General features: G+C 38.7%; 1 pseudogene; it reads left to right on the plus strand.

The window, feature by feature from the left end:
- The first annotated feature begins 13,929 nt into the window (after positions 1-13,929).
- On the plus strand, positions 13,930-14,029 carry LOC113196945 (U6 spliceosomal RNA; annotated as a pseudogene).
- The last annotated feature ends 4,042 nt before the right edge of the window (positions 14,030-18,071 follow it).

Genomic DNA, 18,071 nt, shown 5'->3' on the forward strand with positions numbered 1-18,071 from the left:
CTGGTATCGCTATACCGCCTGATTCACACTTCCTGCTTAGAATTGCTTTTGCTATTCTGGCTCTTTTATTTTTCCATATGAATTTCATGATTGCTTTATCTATTTCTACAAGAAATGCCGTTGGGATTTTGATTGGCATTGCATTAAACCTATAGAGAACTTTTGGTAATATCGCCATTTTGATAATGTTAGTTCTGCCTATCCATGAACAGGGTATATTTTTCTATCTTCTAAGATCTTCTTCTACTTCTCTCTTTAGGGTTCTGTAGTTTTCATTGTATAAATCATTCACCTCTTTTGTTAGGTTGATTCCCAAGTATTTTATTTTTTTGGAGGATATTGTGAATGGAGTGTTTTTCCTCATTTCCATTTCAGAAGTTTTGTCACTGATATACAGAAATGCCTTTGATTTATGCGTGTTGATTTTATATCCTGCCACTTTGCTGAATTCATTTATTAGTTCTAGTAGTTTCTTTGTAGACCCTTTTGGGTTTTCTAGGTATAGAATCATGTCATCTGCAAATAGTGATAATTTAAGTTCTTCTTTTCCTATTTTTATGCCTTTAATTTCTTTCGTCTGCCTAATTGCTCTGGCCAGTATTTCGAGAACTATATTGAATAGAAGTGGTGATAGAGGGCATCCCTGTCTTGTTCCAGATTTTAGAGGGAATGCCTTTAACTTTTGTCCATTCAGAATGATGCTAGCCTGAGGCTTAGCATAGATTGCTTTTACAATGTCAAGGTAAGTTCCTGTTATCCCTAGTTTTTCTAATGTTTTGAACATAAAGGGGTGCTGTACTTTGTCGAATGCTTTCTCTGCATCTATCGAGATGATCATATGGTTCTTATCTTTAAGTCTATTGATGTGGTGAATAACATTTATTGATTTCCGTATATTGAACCATCCTTGCATCCCAGGGATGAATCCTACTTGATCATGGTGCACAATTTTTTTGATGTGTTTTTGTATTCGATTTGCCAGAATTTTATTGAGGATTTTTGCATCTAGGTTCATTAGAGATATTGGTCTGTAGTTTTCTTTCTTTGAGGTGTCTTTGTCTAGTTTCGGAATCAGGGTGATGTTGGCCTCATAGAATGAATTTGGAAGAGCTCCCTCTTTTTCTATTTCCTGAAATAACTTGAAAAGTATTGGTATTAATTCTTCTTTAAAGGTTTTGTAAAATTCCGCTGTATACCCATCCGGTCCTGGGCTTTTCTTGGTTGGTAGTCTTTTGATGGCTTCTTCAATTTCATCCATTGATATTGGTCTGTTCAAATTGTGTGTATCCTCCTGACTCAGTCTGGGCAAATCATAAGACTTAAGAAATTTATCGATGACTTCACTATCTTCTATTTTATTGGAATATAGGTTTTCAAAATAATTTCTAATTGTCTTCTGTATTTCTGTAGCATCTGTTGTGATATTGCCTTTTTCATCCCGTATGTTAGTAATTTGAGTTCTCTGTCTTCTTCTCTTCGTTAGCATGGCTAAAGGTCTGTCGATCTTATTTATTTTTTCGAAGAACCAACTTTTAGTTTTGTTAATTTTTTCAGTAGTTTCTTTTGTTTCAATTTCATTGATTTCTGCTCTGATTTTAATTATGTCTTGCCTTCTGCTACATTTGCTGTTGTTTTGCTCTTCCTTTTCTAGGGCTTTGAGATGAAGTGTGAGCTCATTTATTTGTTAGTTTTTTCTTTTTTTGAGGAATGACCACCAGGCGATGAATTTTCCTCTTAAAACTGCTTTCATTGTGTCCCATAGATTCCGATATGTTGTGTCTGTAGTTTCATTTATCTCTAAGAATTTTTTGATTTCCTCCTTTATGTCTTCTGTAACCCCTTGATCATTCAGTAACATATTGTTCATTTTCCATGTGACGTAGGATTTTTCCTTCCTTCTTTTATCATTGATTTCCAGTTTCATTCCATTATGATCAGATAAAATGCATGGTATTATCTCCACCCCTTTATATTTACTGAGGGTTGCCCTATGGCATAATATATGGTCTATTTTTGAGAAGGATCCATGTGCTGCTGAGAAAAAAGTATATCCACTTGATGATGGTTGATATATTCTATATATGTCAGTTAAGTCTAGGTTATTGATTGTGGTATTGAGTTCTATAGTTTCTTTATTCAACTTTTGTTTCGAGGATCTGTCCATTGGTGAGAGAGGTGTGTTGAAGTCACCCATAATTATTGTGTTGTGGTCTATTTGATTCTTGAACTTGAGGAGTATTTGTTTTATGAATGCTGCAGCGCCATTATTTGGTGCATAGATATTGATATTGTTATGTCTTGTTGGTGAATGGTTCCTTTTAACAGTATATAATGTCCTTCTTTATCCTTTTTGATTAACTTAGTCTTGAAGTCGATTTTATTCGATATGAGGATGGCCACCCCTGCTTGCTTACGAGGACCGTGTGAGTGGTATATTTTTTCCCATCCTTTCACCTTCAGCCTGTGTATGTCTTTTCCAATCAGATGTGTCTCCTGGAGGCAGCATATTGTTGGATTTGTTTTTTTAATCCATGATACCAGCCTATGTCGCTTTATTGGAGAGTTTAAACCATTAACATTCAGAGTTAGTATTGATATATGGTTTGTACTTCCAACCATGTTTGATTATTTATCCTTTTTTTAAAAAAAATTTAGTTTGTTTCTCCATGATTATCTTTCCCCTCACCCTCTGTCTTTACCGAGGCACTTCCCTCTGATGGTTTTGGTTATTGTTTTTCATTTCTTCCTCGTGTAGTGTTTTGCTCAAAATGCTTTGCAATGCTGGTTTTCTGGCTGCAAATTCTTTTAACTTTTGTTTATCATGAAAGATTTTTATTTCATTGTCATACCTGAAGCTTAATTTTGCTGGATACAGAATTCTTGGTTGGCATCCATTGTCTTTCAGTGTTTGAAAAACATTGTTCCATGACCTTCTTGCTTTCAGCATCTGTGATGAAAAATCTGTTGTTAACCTAATTGGTTTACCCCTGAATGTAATCTGCCTCCTTTCTCTTGTAGCTTTTAATTTTTTTATTTTCTCTTTGTTCTGTATATTGGATATCTTCATAACAATGTGTCTTGGCATTGGTCTACTGTGATTTTGTGTGCTCGGTGTCCTGTATGCATCTTCAATTTGTATATCTGTTTCCTTTTTTATTTCTGGAAAGTTTTCAGTAATTATTTCATTCAGCAGGTTTCTCATTCCCTTGGTTTGAATCTCTGTACCTTCTTCTATCCCGATGACTCGTAAGTTTGGTTTTTTTATGTTATCCCATAACTCTTGGATGTTTTTCTCGTGATTTTTTACCAGCCTTTCTGAGTTGGCTAGACTCTTTTCAAGATGATATATTTTGTCTTCATTATCTGACGTTCTGGCTTCTACTTGATCCACTCTGTTAGTGATACTCTCAATTGAGTTTTTAATTTGGTTTATCGTTTCCTTCATTTCTAGAATTACTGTTTGATTATTTTTTATAATCTCTATCTCCTGATAAAGATGCTTAACTTCTTCTTTTATCTGTTTATGCAACTCATTCTCAATGTGTTCTTTCGCTGCTTGAATTTGCTGTCTCGTATCCTCTTTAAGGTTCCATTCCATCTGTCTAAGGTGTTCCTTGAGTTCTTTATATGACCATTTTTCTGATGACTCTAGGTCCTCCTGAATATTTAGGCTGTCCTGCATTGTTTGTACTCCTTTTCTTCCTTGCTTTTTGAAGCTGCTCATGTTACTTCTTGTTCTGTTTGACTGCTGAGTTACTGTTTACTCCTATAAATTTATTTGATGCTTGGGAGGAAAGGTATTAGAAGGGAAGGGAAGAAGTCACTAAAGAGAATGAGATTAAGCAGGTAGAATTCAAGGAAGGGGGGATAAGATAATTGAAAAGAAATGAAAAGACAAAAGAAGAAAATAAATAGGAAATTAAAAAAATTTAAAAAAATTTTTAAAAAATTAAAATTAAACTTGGAAGAAAAAAAATTTAAAAAAATAAAAAACAAGAAAGAAAAATGAAAATGAAAGAAAAACCCAAATCAAAATTAAAAAAAATTAAAAAATTTTAAAAAAGAGAAAAGAAAAAAGAAAAAAAAAACTAATAAATGCAGTCTTAGAGTTTGATTAACTTCTCTTCCAGTAGGTGGCGCTGTGCCCACCAGGCCAAGTTTCTCCTGTCAATACGCGGGAACCAATCACTGTGCAGCAGCTCCTCCTCCCAGACTGGGCGAGTCTCCAATCCTGAGTGCCTAGGGCCTCCTCTTGTGTCTAGTCACTTCCCCACTTTTCCTCTAGCCAGGCCCCTCTCACGGGTGCCGCTCACCACAATACTGGGTACACGCCAGGTCTGCTGCTCCCGGGAGCCCTGTTGTCATGAATGACTGGGCACACTCTCCCTGTTTGCCATTCCCTCAGACCCTAAGTTTGTAGAGCTTGGGGCTGAGAATCCTCAGCGAATTTTACTGCCCCTCCGGTAGCCACGCCCCCAGAAGCTGGTGCAAGAGACCTCAGCTGTCAGCTCTAGTGGGAGCGGTAGTTCCGCGCCGTGGGTCCCACGCCACCTCTAATTCCCTCGGTCTGGCTACCGCGCTCACAGGAGAGCTGGGAGGGGCCCTTAAGGTTTCCCCGATGTGTGGAGAGGGAAGGCTAGGGGATTACACACCTGTAGCCGCAGGATTCAATGAAGTTATCTCCTCCGCCGCAGTCTGATGACATCAGTTCTCTGCCATGGTGGTATCTCTTGCAAATGGCGACAGTTCGTTTCCCTTTGCCGGGTGACCAATGCAACGGGTGGCTCCTTACTGTCTCTCCCAAGCCCTGTTTCAAACCTGTGGCCGCTACCTATGAAGGTTCGGTAGGCATTTACCTCCGTAGGATCAGAAGGGCCGACCAGTTGTTTCAGCCGGATGGATCAGTGCTGAGTCGCAGCTGTTTGTCTGCGGGAAGCAGGCGAAAGGGAGCTTGAATTCAGCCCATCTGGGCTTGGTGTGTGTTCTGAGAGGCCCAGACTGTTCGCCCCAGATCCATGTCAGCTCAGCATTGCCTAGTGATCCTGAGCAAACAGATTTAGGCTGTTTACGACTCCCTATGCCTGCACAGCTGAAGAGGTCAGAGACTTGATCTCTCCGCGCCCACCACCATGTTCCTAAACCTATCCAGTGTAGACTCTTAAAGTAGACTGTTATTGTATAGTAGAATCTAGGACTACAGCCAGAGTATAACAAACAATGTTCCTTGGTTCCACAATTTTATTCCACTACTATATATTCCCTTTTAAGGCTTTGCATGGTTAAACTAGAATAATATCCCAAGGTTTTGAGACAAATACTATTAATACCCTCTACCCCAGAATGTTTTTCCCAAATTATGGAACCCAAGAATCTCTTATTACAATATCACTCTTTCCCCTTCCCATTTCCTTCAAGTCTTTGGTAACACTTGAGCAGAAAATTAGATCCTCTCTTGTTGAGAGCCACAGCCAAAGGGGCCCCAGCAAACTTCCAGCTGCCAGCAAACTTCCAGCTGCCGGCTGATGATTGGCTCACAGTGGCCCCAGCAACATCTAGCTGATTGGCTCCTCTGCGGTGATGTTCATTGGGCTGTTTCCCTGCCCTTCAAGCTGCCAGCTGATGATTGGCTCACAGTGGCCCCAGCAACATCTAGCTGATTGGCTCCTCTGCAGTCATGTTCATTGGGCTGTTTCCCTGCCCTTCAGACTACGGAACTGCTCATTGGGGGACTTCTTTGGCTCCGCCCACGCGACCTAGCCAATCGGCCTCAAGAGCAGGAGGATTGTGGGAGGTGGGGGTTGGTGTGTGAGAGAGGCTTCTGGAAGCCAGTGGTGGCAGTTGGGCTCTGAGGGTTTTTCCTGAGGAGCTGTTTTGTTTGGCGTTTGTAGTTTTAAAAATAAAGTTTGTTTCTTCTGACAAGTGGCTCCTGAATTGTGCCCAGCCAGACTGCGGCATTACAAACTTATTAAAAAATTATAATCTAGAGATAGCAATAGATAAAGTACAATTAAATTTTCCAATTAATTATTTGGGAGTTCTATTATCCTCAACCATGGTCCGTCCACCAAAAATTCAAATACGAGTAGATCAACTCAAATCACTTAATGACTTTCAAAAGTTATTAGGAGACATAAATTGGATAAGGCCTTATCTAGGTATTCCAACAGGAGAATTGGGACCTTTATTTGATATCCTAAAAGGTCCATCAGATCCAAATTCACCCCGAATGTTGACGCCTGAAGCAAGAAAGGCATTAAAAATCATTGAAACATATATGGAAAATATGCATTTGGATAGAATTGATATAAGTTTGCCTTTATTATTTATTGTACTATCAACAAAAAATATTCCTACAGGAGTATTTTAGCAAGAAGGTCCATTATTATGGATACATTTATCTTATTCTCCTAACAATATTCTTACTAGGTATCCTGAGGCTGTAGGACAATTAATACTCAAAGGAATAAAAACAGCAAAGGCAGTGTTTGGAATTTCTCCTAATAAAATTATTACTCCATATACTATGAATCAAATTGATGAATTAGCTAATGAGTTAAATACTTGGGCAATAATCATGTGCAAATCTAATGTTTCATTTGATAACCACTTACCATCTAATCCTTTATTGTCTTTTTGGTCATTGCATCCTGTAATTTTTCCAAAAATGACAAGAAAAACACCTATCATGAATGCTCCAAATATATTCACTGATGGATCAAATAATGGTACAGCAGCAATAGTTACCCCTGATCAAACTTTTACATTTTTAGTACCCAAACAATCAGCTCAAAAGGTAGAGCTTGGTGCTGATAACGCCAAGGTCGCGGGTTCGTTCCCCGTACGGGCCACCAAATGCCGCAGTCTGGCTGGGCACAATTCAGGAGCCACTTGTCAGAAGAAACAAACTTTATTTTTAAAACTACAAACGCCAAACAAAACAGCTCCTCAGGAAAAACCCTCAGAGCCCAACTGCCACCACTGGCTTCCAGAAGCCTCTCTCACACACCAACCCCCACCTCCCACAATCCTCCTGCTCTTGAGGCCGATTGGCTAGGTCGCGTGGGCGGAGCCAAAGAAGTCCCCCAATGAGCAGTTCCGTAGTCTGAAGGGCAGGGAAACAGCCCAATGAACATGACTGCAGAGGAGCCAATCAGCTAGATGTTGCTGGGGCCACTGTGAGCCAATCATCAGCTGGCAGCTTGAAGGGCAGGGAAACAGCCCAATGAACATCACCGCAGAGGAGCCAATCAGCTAGATGTTGCTGGGGCCACTGTGAGCCAATCATCAGCCGGCAGCTGGAAGTTTGCTGGCAGCTGGAAGTTTGCTGGGGCCCCTTTGGCTGTGGCTCTCAACACTCTCTAATTATTATATGGTTCCTAAACCATCTAAAATTACTTTTAAAACATCTGAAAAAAAACACTTCCAGGCAGAGGGAAAATGTATCTAAGAAAAACACCACAGGTCTCCCAAAACTCCTATTTATGTGTAAATCATGAAACAAAATCTTGTTTCCCTTTGTTCTATAACTATTTTTGAAATAACATATTATTTTCACCAAGGAAGAAAATTTTAAAAACAATGAACTATGCACAGAGAGGATAATAAATTTGATAACAGAAACAGCTAGGGCCACAGTGGCTCTCAACTTAGTTCACACATTACAATCTCCCAGTGAGCCTTTTAAAGACCAATGAATCCATAATCTTTAGAGGTGAGATCCAAGCATCATTTCCTTCATTTCTTAAATTCCTAAGAGATTCCCATGTTCAGTCAAAATTCAGACCCAGTGCTCTAAGCAGTGAGTGTTTCAGAACCTTGGACAGCTACCTACTGCCCAGGCAGCGGACAGGGAAAAATTATAAATCCAAGCTCTGTTTTGAATGATTAGTTTTCACTAAGCAGACAAATACATGAAAGAATAAGAAAGGGGGGAAAGCACAAACCAACTAGGGAAAGCTCAATTCCTGTTTAAAACAGCATTCTCAAACCAAAATGACTTATAGTATCCATTTATAAAATGTTTCATAATGGTAATATAAGTTGATTCTTTTGATAAAGGCACCCGTTGCATGTAGACTACTATTCAGTTCCACACACAAAAAAAGACTTTTGACTTTTCATGAAAAACTATGACCTTCTAGGTCTGAATTTTACTCTTCCACTTTGATAGAAAATTATTTAAAAGGCATAATTGCATTTTTTCTTTTTATTCTGCTATAAGAAAAACAGGATCATAATAAGTAGAAAATTCATGGGAGGGACAACAACAAAAAGGTTAAACAGAACATATCAGTAGGAAATTTTTGGCATATATAAATAATATCAATAGCAACTAGAGGAAATTAACAAAAATAAGGTCAAAGATATGAAACTTATTTTTGTTCCAAACAAGCTCAAATTAAGTTTCAGGTCATAATGTGGTATGATTTATGAGGCATTTAAGAGTGAGAGACCTCATCACTATTTATCATCAGCCTTCCTTCTTCCCAAATTATATTAGCCAATTTCTGTTTTGCAAAGTTCCTGTTGGCCTCATCACTAAATCCCACACAATGCAAATAATTGTTCCAATTACCTGGATAATTCACAACGAGCAGTGCATTCACACAGCCTCAACATACTCCATTGTCATTTTCATTACAATATGGGCAAATTATTTCTTGGAAACCTGATAAAGCAGTTCACATTTATCAGGCAAAACCATGGCAGCTCTGTGCAAATACCTCAACTTTTTCTGTCAAATGTGATATTTCAGTCGGTTAATCATTGAAAGCACTTTTCATTCAGCAAAAAGAGGCTGAAAGCCAAGCAAACAGTTGTGGGAAAAAGGTAAAATGCCCACATTCCTAATTCATTTATAACTGATTAGTTACTGAAAATCAGAAACGAGAAAAATTTGTTTTCTCCTTGAATAAAGTAAACCACACGAAACACGGCTTCTGAAAGAGGAGGGTCTTTCTGGCCTATGGTTCATATTACATAAGAATAGCGATTCTCTGCTAACTTTAAACTTTTTGCTTTAGTTTAGTTCAGCCTGCTAAAATCAGAAGCCACTCTTTCAAACCATCTCCCAGCCACTCTTGCAGCAACCAGTGAGCTTTGGATAATGCTCTTTCCAAGAGAATCAGGAGTGCTTGACTGTTCTTCCTGTGACTTTGAAAAGGAACACCAAAAAGACAAAATGTCAGAAATATTTATAGTTGCCAACACTTCCATTTCTGTGCTAAAGTTATATATAAATACTTGACTAGATTCCAAAGGAATATTTATGAGATTTATCTTCAGAAAAAATTGAGGTCTCTAACAATGTATTTTTTAATCTAGTTTGGAAGTGCATATTTATTTCTAGTTTCACAGAAATTAGAATCTGTGATACAAGAGGCCTTGAGGCTCATCTCCCCCACACCAAATCCTTCGATGTCACATGCAAAATTTAGAAGTTTGGGGTACCCTAAGGCTGGCTTAGCTGCTTTGGTTAAAGGCTCTCCTCTTAGACCCTACTGGTTTTATTATGGTTAAACATGCCCATTAATTAGGAACTGGAACAAGATTACTGTAAATATTGGAAGGAAAAGCAAATTGGTTTTCAAAGCATATATTTCTGAGATTGATTAACCACATGGGCAGCCAGTGAATACCAAATGTCACTAGCACACAGTTCATTATCTATTCTGAATTCTATATTTGCTTTCCTGGAGTGTAATAAAATGTGTATGACTAAAGAACACAACAGATTAAAAAAAAAAAAAGCTCTAGAGATTTGTTTTTAAAAAAACACCTAATGGGTTAAATGGCTAATTTAGAATTGATAGATAGTAGGATAGTAAAGAGGAAATTTTCCTCTGAGCAGGAGATTTTGCATTTTGGTTTTTTTTTATCTTTTGTTTTAATTGGAGTAAAATTTATGTAAGAAAAATATAAACCATTTTAAACTGAACACTACAGTGTTATCTTCCCAGGTGTTTTAAATCCTAGACTTGAGTAGCAATGCCATCACCATGCTGAAAGTGAAAGCTACAATCAATCAAAACTTTTTGTACTTTATTTTTATGTTATATTTATGCCAATAAAAAGTGCAACATTTTTTTGCCACTGAACCAATTTTGAATGCAACTGACTCAAATTGGCTGATTATTCAGGATATGCTTATATAACACTAAAATAACAGATCAACTAGAGGAAAATAATAACCAAATATATTATATTCTTGTTCATTTGGCTAACAGACAATACTTTTTACTTTTTAATCTACCTTTAGGGTGTCTTAGAGACATAGCTGAGCCTTGAATTCTAAGACCTCCACAAAGAGCAGTCTTGTCTCCACCATTCCTCAGAGACTACCACCCCCGTTGACAACACTGGGTTCCTCTTCTCCCATCTTCACCCAGGGAAGAAATAAACCATCGCACTCACTTCTTCCACACTGTGAGGCTGGGCAATAAATGACAATTTTGTAAAACATATAAAATCTGTCTTTAAAAGAACATCCAAATCCACAAATCCACAAATCTCAATCCTTTTTCTGCCACACTCTGGGTGGCCCTTGAATTTCTGTGCCTCCATACACCTAGTCCTTTTCTTCCCAAAAGGAAGCAAGATCTTAAACTTTTCTCAACACTGATCCACCCAGTGCTTTATGCCCAGTGACTTATTGATAATTTTTCAGAACATAATAACTCAGAACTATAATGCTAAAAGCTGATAGGGAATGATGCCCTTTAGCCTCAAAGACATTTAAAAAAAATAACAGTGACAAAACTCTTACTAATCTGAAGAGAAAAATGGATTGGGGACATCTGGAACCTTTCTGTATTCCTAAACAACAGTTGTGGGCTGATTGCCTCTTAAGGCTGATCCTACAAATGTGTTGTGTGTGTGTGTGTATGTGTGTGTGTACGTGCGCGCACGCTTAAGAAATTACAAATATTACTCAAGGATGTAGCTTTCACTCTAGATCCACCTATGCAGCTTTTCCAACGAAAACCTCCTGTGCATGTGATTCACCTCCAGAGACACTGTATCCAGCATCCAGGCACCTGGACTTTTTGAAAGCACTGGGTGAGTTTCAGCCACAGCCAAGGTTGAATCTCCCTTGAAGAGATCCTCGTCATTAGATGATTGCTCAGGATCAACCTAAATCTTTAGTTCTATAATGTACAAGGAAGCATTTCTCTCTCCACAATCATGAGAGAAAATTATAACTCATGGTCTGCTCTGTTAGCCTGTTCTAGGATCACAAGAGTCTCACGAAAATATTTTTAGTACTGAACATGACATCAGCATTTTAAATCCAGATTTCATTTATCTCCCAATACTCACCTTTGACGAATGGGAGGTTAAGATCCTAGTGACCCCATTCCATTATGAAATGAATTGAAAGACTTCACGAGTTTCCCCAGCCAAGCCATCAATAATGTGAAAACATGCTCCCCACGGATGGCAAAATAGATTTCTATTTCGATGGGAACATCCTGTGTGGCCTTTGGGGTGGGGGCGGGGGTTGACTTTAATTAAGAGAGCTCATCATCCCTGTCAGGGCCAAGTTGCCTTCAAACACGCTCACCAAATCTTAACAAGAGCATGTCTGCCACCCAGTGTCCAAAGCCAGCAAAAGATTCTCTGCATTCAGAGAAGCAGTTCCTTTGTTGGGCCCATTTCAGTTTTATTTTCCAAAGCTCAGGTCAATTCAAAGTATGGAGAAACACTTGAGGGGAAAACTGTTATTTCTGAGTAAAACCTACAAAAAACCCAGACACTTTCACTCATTAGTCACTCACTTACTGAAGAATATAAAAATCAGTCTCGAAGATCATGATCCATCGGCCTGACCCTCATTCTTATCAAACTGGCTGCACAAAATTAGCAACCAGAACTACACATTTACAGTCACAGACTTGTTTTAAGCAACCATATGTGGTTTCTACATGAACATTTACAAGCCTCAGAAAGTTTTTTAAATTTCAACAACAGTGAGAACTACTATATTTTGGTGTTGAGATTCACATTTCAAAAAAATACAGAACATCCTGTTGCTATGAAATGCCTGGGCCTCACAGCCTAATGGACTAAACCTCTCTGTCTCACCTGATGATAATAATAAAAACCCTTAATCTCTCACCTGAGTTCCCTCTGATGGAAAATCAGTCTCAATTTATCACAAGGATGTGTTGCAGAATAGCTGTTACCTGCAAGGGGGAAAGGCCTTGTAAAAGCAAAGATGCAGACATACTTTTATAATATGATGCCCATTCCCTCAGCCATAGTAGCTGATGTGACCACTTATTAGGTGAGAGAGTCAAACAGAGGAGCCCATGGGGACAACCAGCACTTCATTTATCCTGTTTCCACCTCTCCAATGCACTCTATCCTCTTTGCACTCTCCAAGGTTAAACACAAAATAGCTAAGATCCACTGGGAACAAATAAAAGACTAATAGTAAGCCTAGGCATTTATCTTGCCACCACTGTGACAGTAGTATAAACCCGACCTTTCCTCTGGTCACTATATTTGGCACAGAGGGTACTAATTGGCAGAAATCAAGCATTTAGTATATACTGTGTGTTTTGTTTTACCCATACTTACTCCCATTTTACTAATCAGATAGCACTAGCCATCTAACATTAAAGCTATCTTCTTCTGCAAAGCGTGCACCATCATATTGGAGGGATCCATAGGGCTTCTGGGAGTCCCAGCATCCTACTTATTCTTGGTACCATAAGCCATCTTGGCTGTAATCACTTACTTGAAAAAAAAATATTTTGAGAACTCCAAACCAATATGCTTCAAACATTAGAACTCAGATAAACACTGTGTGTTACAGTCTAGTACTATTATTTTCATGATCTAAATCCATATGAGCAAGAAGTCACCCAAGATTCTTTCCCCTGGTTCCAGGATTTTAATAGTACTCTGCAACTGATATCCTTCAGTCCTTACATCTTCCCAATCCATTATGCTCTAAATTCACTTTCCTACATACTTACTTTATCATATAACCCATTATTCTGTGGACTAGGATGAAATTCAAAGGGCATCTAAGGCCATCCTTAATTTCACCCCAGTCTGCAAACAGCCTTTCGTGATTCTGTTTCAGCAGCCTTCTTTTCTAACCAGTCACATGAATCTGCTTATTAGGAAAATGCCCTTGCTTATATTTCTCTGCTCCTTCACCTGCTATAATATTCCTCAGGTCTGGAATGAATGCACTTATGCCAATGTTCCCCATATTTTCCTCATATTGCTTTAGTCTCACCTCCTCTATAAGGACTCCATCGTGTAAATTCTCAATAGTGATGGACAGCAGAACTCCTCCAGCCCTTTTTGTCATCACAACTTGGTTGTGTGTGTGTGTGTGTGTGTGTGTGTGTGTGTGTGTGTGTGTGTGTGTTCCCATTGCACCAAAGTTTCTTTGGGGCATAAACCACATTTACGGCTCAATATTAAAATACATTTATTGAGAATCTAGTTCTTTTAACTTGTTTTAACTCCCAATACAACACCTGACATTGAGCTGGGCTTGAAAGGGTGTTCAAAAATACATGTAAAGCCCGGCATGGTGGCTTATGCCTGTAATTCCAGTGACTGGAGAGGCTGAGGCAGGAGGATTGCAAGTTCAAAGCCAGACTCAGAAAATTAGTGAGACACTTAGCAACTCAGCGAGACCCTGCCTCTAAATAAAATATAAAAATGTGTTTGGGGTTGTGGCTCAGTGGTTAAGCAATGCTGAGTTCAATCCCCTGTACCAAATAATAATAATATAATAATAATAATACATGTAGAAGAAACAAAGGAAGCTAATACTATTTGAAAGCATACTCTAAGCCAAGCCCTATAGTGAATGTTTTTATGTTCACTATTTTATTTAAACATAAATCCACTTTAGAAGGTAGGGGGTATTTTCCCATTTTAAGATGAAAATGGGAAATGCCACTGCTTCGGCAGCACTTATACTAAAATTGGAACAATAGGGAGATTAGCATGGCCCCTGTGCAAGAATTATATGCAAATTTGCAAAACAATCCAGATTTAAAAATAAATAAATTGGTAAAAAGATGCCATAAAAGAAAATCATTCTTCTGAGCAAAACTAAATCTTTCAAATAAATGCCATTTTGTAAGGAGAATTTCTCTTTTTGTTACCAAACTGTCCCTTAAATTCATGGTGCATCTGAGCCCAATTATGAACTAGGTCATACAAATTAGTTGTAATACATTAGTTGGGGTTTAGGAGCTAATGCTATGTCTGAATTTTTAAGAATGTGGTAGTATACATAGAAGCTAGAGGGGGAAAAGGACAAAAAAGAAAAGAGGGATCTTATGAAAAAGGAAGGAAAAGCTGAAGAATAAAGGAAGGAAACTGGTGAAGGGTAGTATTGGGGAATGAAACGCACCTAATTATGGTAGGTGCTTGTAAGAATACATCACAAAGAATCCCATTACTATGTATAATTATAATGGGCCAATTTAAAAAGTTAAAAAGAAGAATGTTGTAGTATGAAGAATTCTTTTCTGAAAATTAAGCCTTTAGATCTGACTACCAATTTATTAAAAATTCAGGGATCTAGGGAGAAGATAAGCAATGCCATAAAGATGAATAAGCCAAATCCAGATTATGGTACATTTTATTGGACCAAATGACCCCATTTGGTGCAGCCATCAGCAGCTACGCTAGGACTGGTCCCAGGTAGGCTGCAGTGGGGGCTACAACCTGGGCTCTGAACCCTGGGCAGCCCTTACAGTACAGAGACTTATTTCTCCCTTAATTGTTATAGTATCCTCAGTCCAATGAAAACAAACAAACAAAAATCAATGTGATAACCCATGAAACTTAAATCAGAAACTTCACTTTTCCTCAAAGGGAAAAAAAAAATTTTAAATGCCTAATTCTTTCCTCGCAGGATAAATACTCCTGACAGCTGGTTCCTGAAAGCATGGCTCAGTGAAACCACAAAACCATTCCTGGGCCCCCGCTGACATCAGCCTGACTGGGAAGATTGCCAGGACTCTCGTGATGTGTGTACGCTGTGGGCTCCCAGCCCCAGTCCTCCTAGTCACCAACATGACCACGATATAATAATTGAAGTTCCTTTTCGACTAGCTTGGACAATATTGGCAATGATGTATCTGGATGTTGTTTTCAACATTTGCAAACACAATTTGTCAAGCAATTTATGACCATCTTATTCAAAAGTCAATCTAAGTTGCTAACGAACCATTTTCTATGGTTTTAATGCTTATACCAGATTTCTTCTTTTCTTTTCTTTTCTTTTTTTTTTTTAACTCATGTGGGTCAAACTATTTCCTCCCAGCAGACAAAATATAGTTCTGCCCTGTGAAGCCCTTGAAAAAGGTTTGGGAAAAGAGTTCCCAGGGCGTTAAATCAAATGTTCCCAGAACTAACTAATCAGAATTTTGAGGTCAGATTTTCAAAAAAAAAAAAAAAAAAAACCACAGGCTCTTAGTCCCCACCTTAGAACATCTGAGTCTGATTCTGGTGAAGTCCAAGAATTTTTAATTTTTTAAAACCCCCAGTTAGCCAGGCACGGTGGCACATGCCAGGCACGGTGGCACTCCAGAGGCTGAGGCAGGAGGATCGACTCAGCAACTTAGCAAGGCACTAAACTGAGGGAGATCCTGTCTCAAAATAAAAAAAAAATAAAATAAAAAGGGCTGTGGATGTGACTCAGTGGTAGAATACCCCTGGGTTAAATCCCCAAAACCAAAATATTCAAAAGGATGAAGAAAATACATGCAAATTCTAAATAAACTATGAGTTCAAACTCCCAATTTGTTTTTGGTGGTCAGCCAGATTGGAGACCTTTTGCTTTTGAAAAGGAGTCCTTTTCTTTCTTTTTCTTTGTTCCTGCTAATGCTCATGAAATAAGTACTTCTACCATTAACTTTATGCTAAGTATTAGGGAAGATTCTACCAGTCATCTGTTCCCCTTTCTCTCTCTTGCTCTTACACAAGAGGATTATTTGACCTAATTAGGGAAGTTGGGAGAAGTCCCTGGGCATGGACAGACTGTCCTTTGGGCTCTGTTTATTGCTCTCTCCCAAGCAAGGCTGCTCACAAGTGGAAGGTCTTCTCTTCCTGCTTGCATACTATAAGTGCCCCTAGAATGGCTCTGTCTGGCTTCTCTCTTGTCCTTCTGACTTGCCTGTCTAAACTCAAAGAGCTTTGAGCAGACTGTGATCCTTCAATTGTCTGACAACAAGCATCCACCTTACAATTCTAACTCCCGCTACATGAAGTTTCCAAGGTCTAGACTTCAGTGTACATAAAGAGAGAGTACTGAATAGTCAACAGAAGGAACCCTTGACATGATCTCCATGTGTGTGTGTGTCCCCCAAATTAACATATGGAAACCTAATACTGAATGGGAAGATGCCAGGAGATGGGGCCTTCAGGAGGTGACTAGGTCATGAGAGCAGAGCCTTCATGAATGGGATTAGTGTCCCTATAAAAGAAGTCCCAGGTGAGTGCTGTGGTTCACACCAGCTCTTAGGGAGTCTGTGACAAGAGGATCACCAGGTGGAGGCCAGCCTAGGCAACAGAGCAAGACCTTGTCTCAAAATAAGACGAAAGAGGCTGGGGGTATAGCTCAGTGACAGAATGCTTGTTTAGCACGTATGAGGCTCTTGGGTTCCATCCCCAGTTCTGCAAGGAAAAACCAAGTCCCAGAGAGTGCCTCTACCCTTTCCATCATTGAGGACACAGTAAGAAAAAAAAAAAAGCCATCTGTGTACCAAAATAGCAGGATTTCACCAGACAGTAAATCTGCTGGTTCCTCGATCTTGGACTTCCCAGCCCCTAGAACTCTAAAAAATAAATTTCTGTTGTTTCTAACCCACCCAGTTAGTAATATTTTGTTATAGCAGCACAGATGGTCTAAGAAAATCCTGCATTTAAAGTTCTACCTAGTAAGGCTGGGCTGCAGCTCAAGGATAGAGAGCTTGCCTAGCATTTGTGAGACCCTGGGTTTGATCCCCAGTGCCACAAAAATGATAGAGATAGATAGATAGATGATAGATAGATAGATAGATAGATAGATAGATAGATAGATAGATAGATTTTTTAAAAATCACCTGGTTCCTACAACTACTTCTAAACTGGCTCCTCAGATTCACTGGCATTGAGCCGAAACACATCTCAGTAGTCCCATACTGCATTTACCATTAATCATGAAACAGTATGTAATAAGCCTCAAAGTAGACAAAAAGCTGGAGCCTAGAAGCAAGCAAGAATTTTATGAAAGTTGCCCTTTTGGACTGTCTCATCAGAAGAAAAGGAGAATGCATTGGTTAGAAATGATGAAATAAATGGATTTCAGGGAACAAAAGGAAAAAAGATGTTCCTTCAGTTATCTATCCTTGATAAGAGTCTGATTCACCAGCATCTGGGGATAAAGGGTAGATCCCCCTAACTTCCTCTTCCTCTTCTCTTCCTTTCGTACATACACGTGCACATGAGCACATACATACAACCCTCATTTTTAAGGCGACATCTATGGCTGGGTCACTTTGTCCAGCAAAAGCATGGGCATTGGACATGTTAATTTTGCTGAATGTCTTTCAGCAGGAATTTTATATGTAATTATTGTACAAAAGAGAAATAGCTTTTCCAAAAAGATTTCTATAAAAATACTCTAAGCTCCAATTTCCTATCAGCTTTCTTTATGTAAACTCCATTTCACTGCAGGTAGAAATAGAGAGGTAATTTTGATGTCATTTTGCAAAAAGTGCCCAGATTTTTTTTCAGTTTAAAAATACATACTCCTTCTGGAAGCAAGTAAAGTTCTTATGGAGAAGTAAATGTGCTTTTTAAAGCTCTTCAAACCTAAATCTTGTTGGCATTTTTATGAAGAACTTCAGAGTATCTTGGTGGAGTAGCCATGAGAGGAAAAGATAAAACAACAATTACAACAGGAAGCAACTCTGATGCCAAGATAGAACTAACAGTATCTCAATAGTACAAATTATCTCCCATCAGAGTTTAAAGTACATACAATCAACATTCATCTCGCTTGACTTTGCCAACTTGAAACTGATTACAATTCACATCATGGCTCT

The sequence above is a fragment of the Urocitellus parryii genome, chromosome 5, assembly GCF_045843805.1.
Source record: "Urocitellus parryii isolate mUroPar1 chromosome 5, mUroPar1.hap1, whole genome shotgun sequence".
NCBI lineage: Eukaryota > Metazoa > Chordata > Mammalia > Rodentia > Sciuridae > Urocitellus > Urocitellus parryii.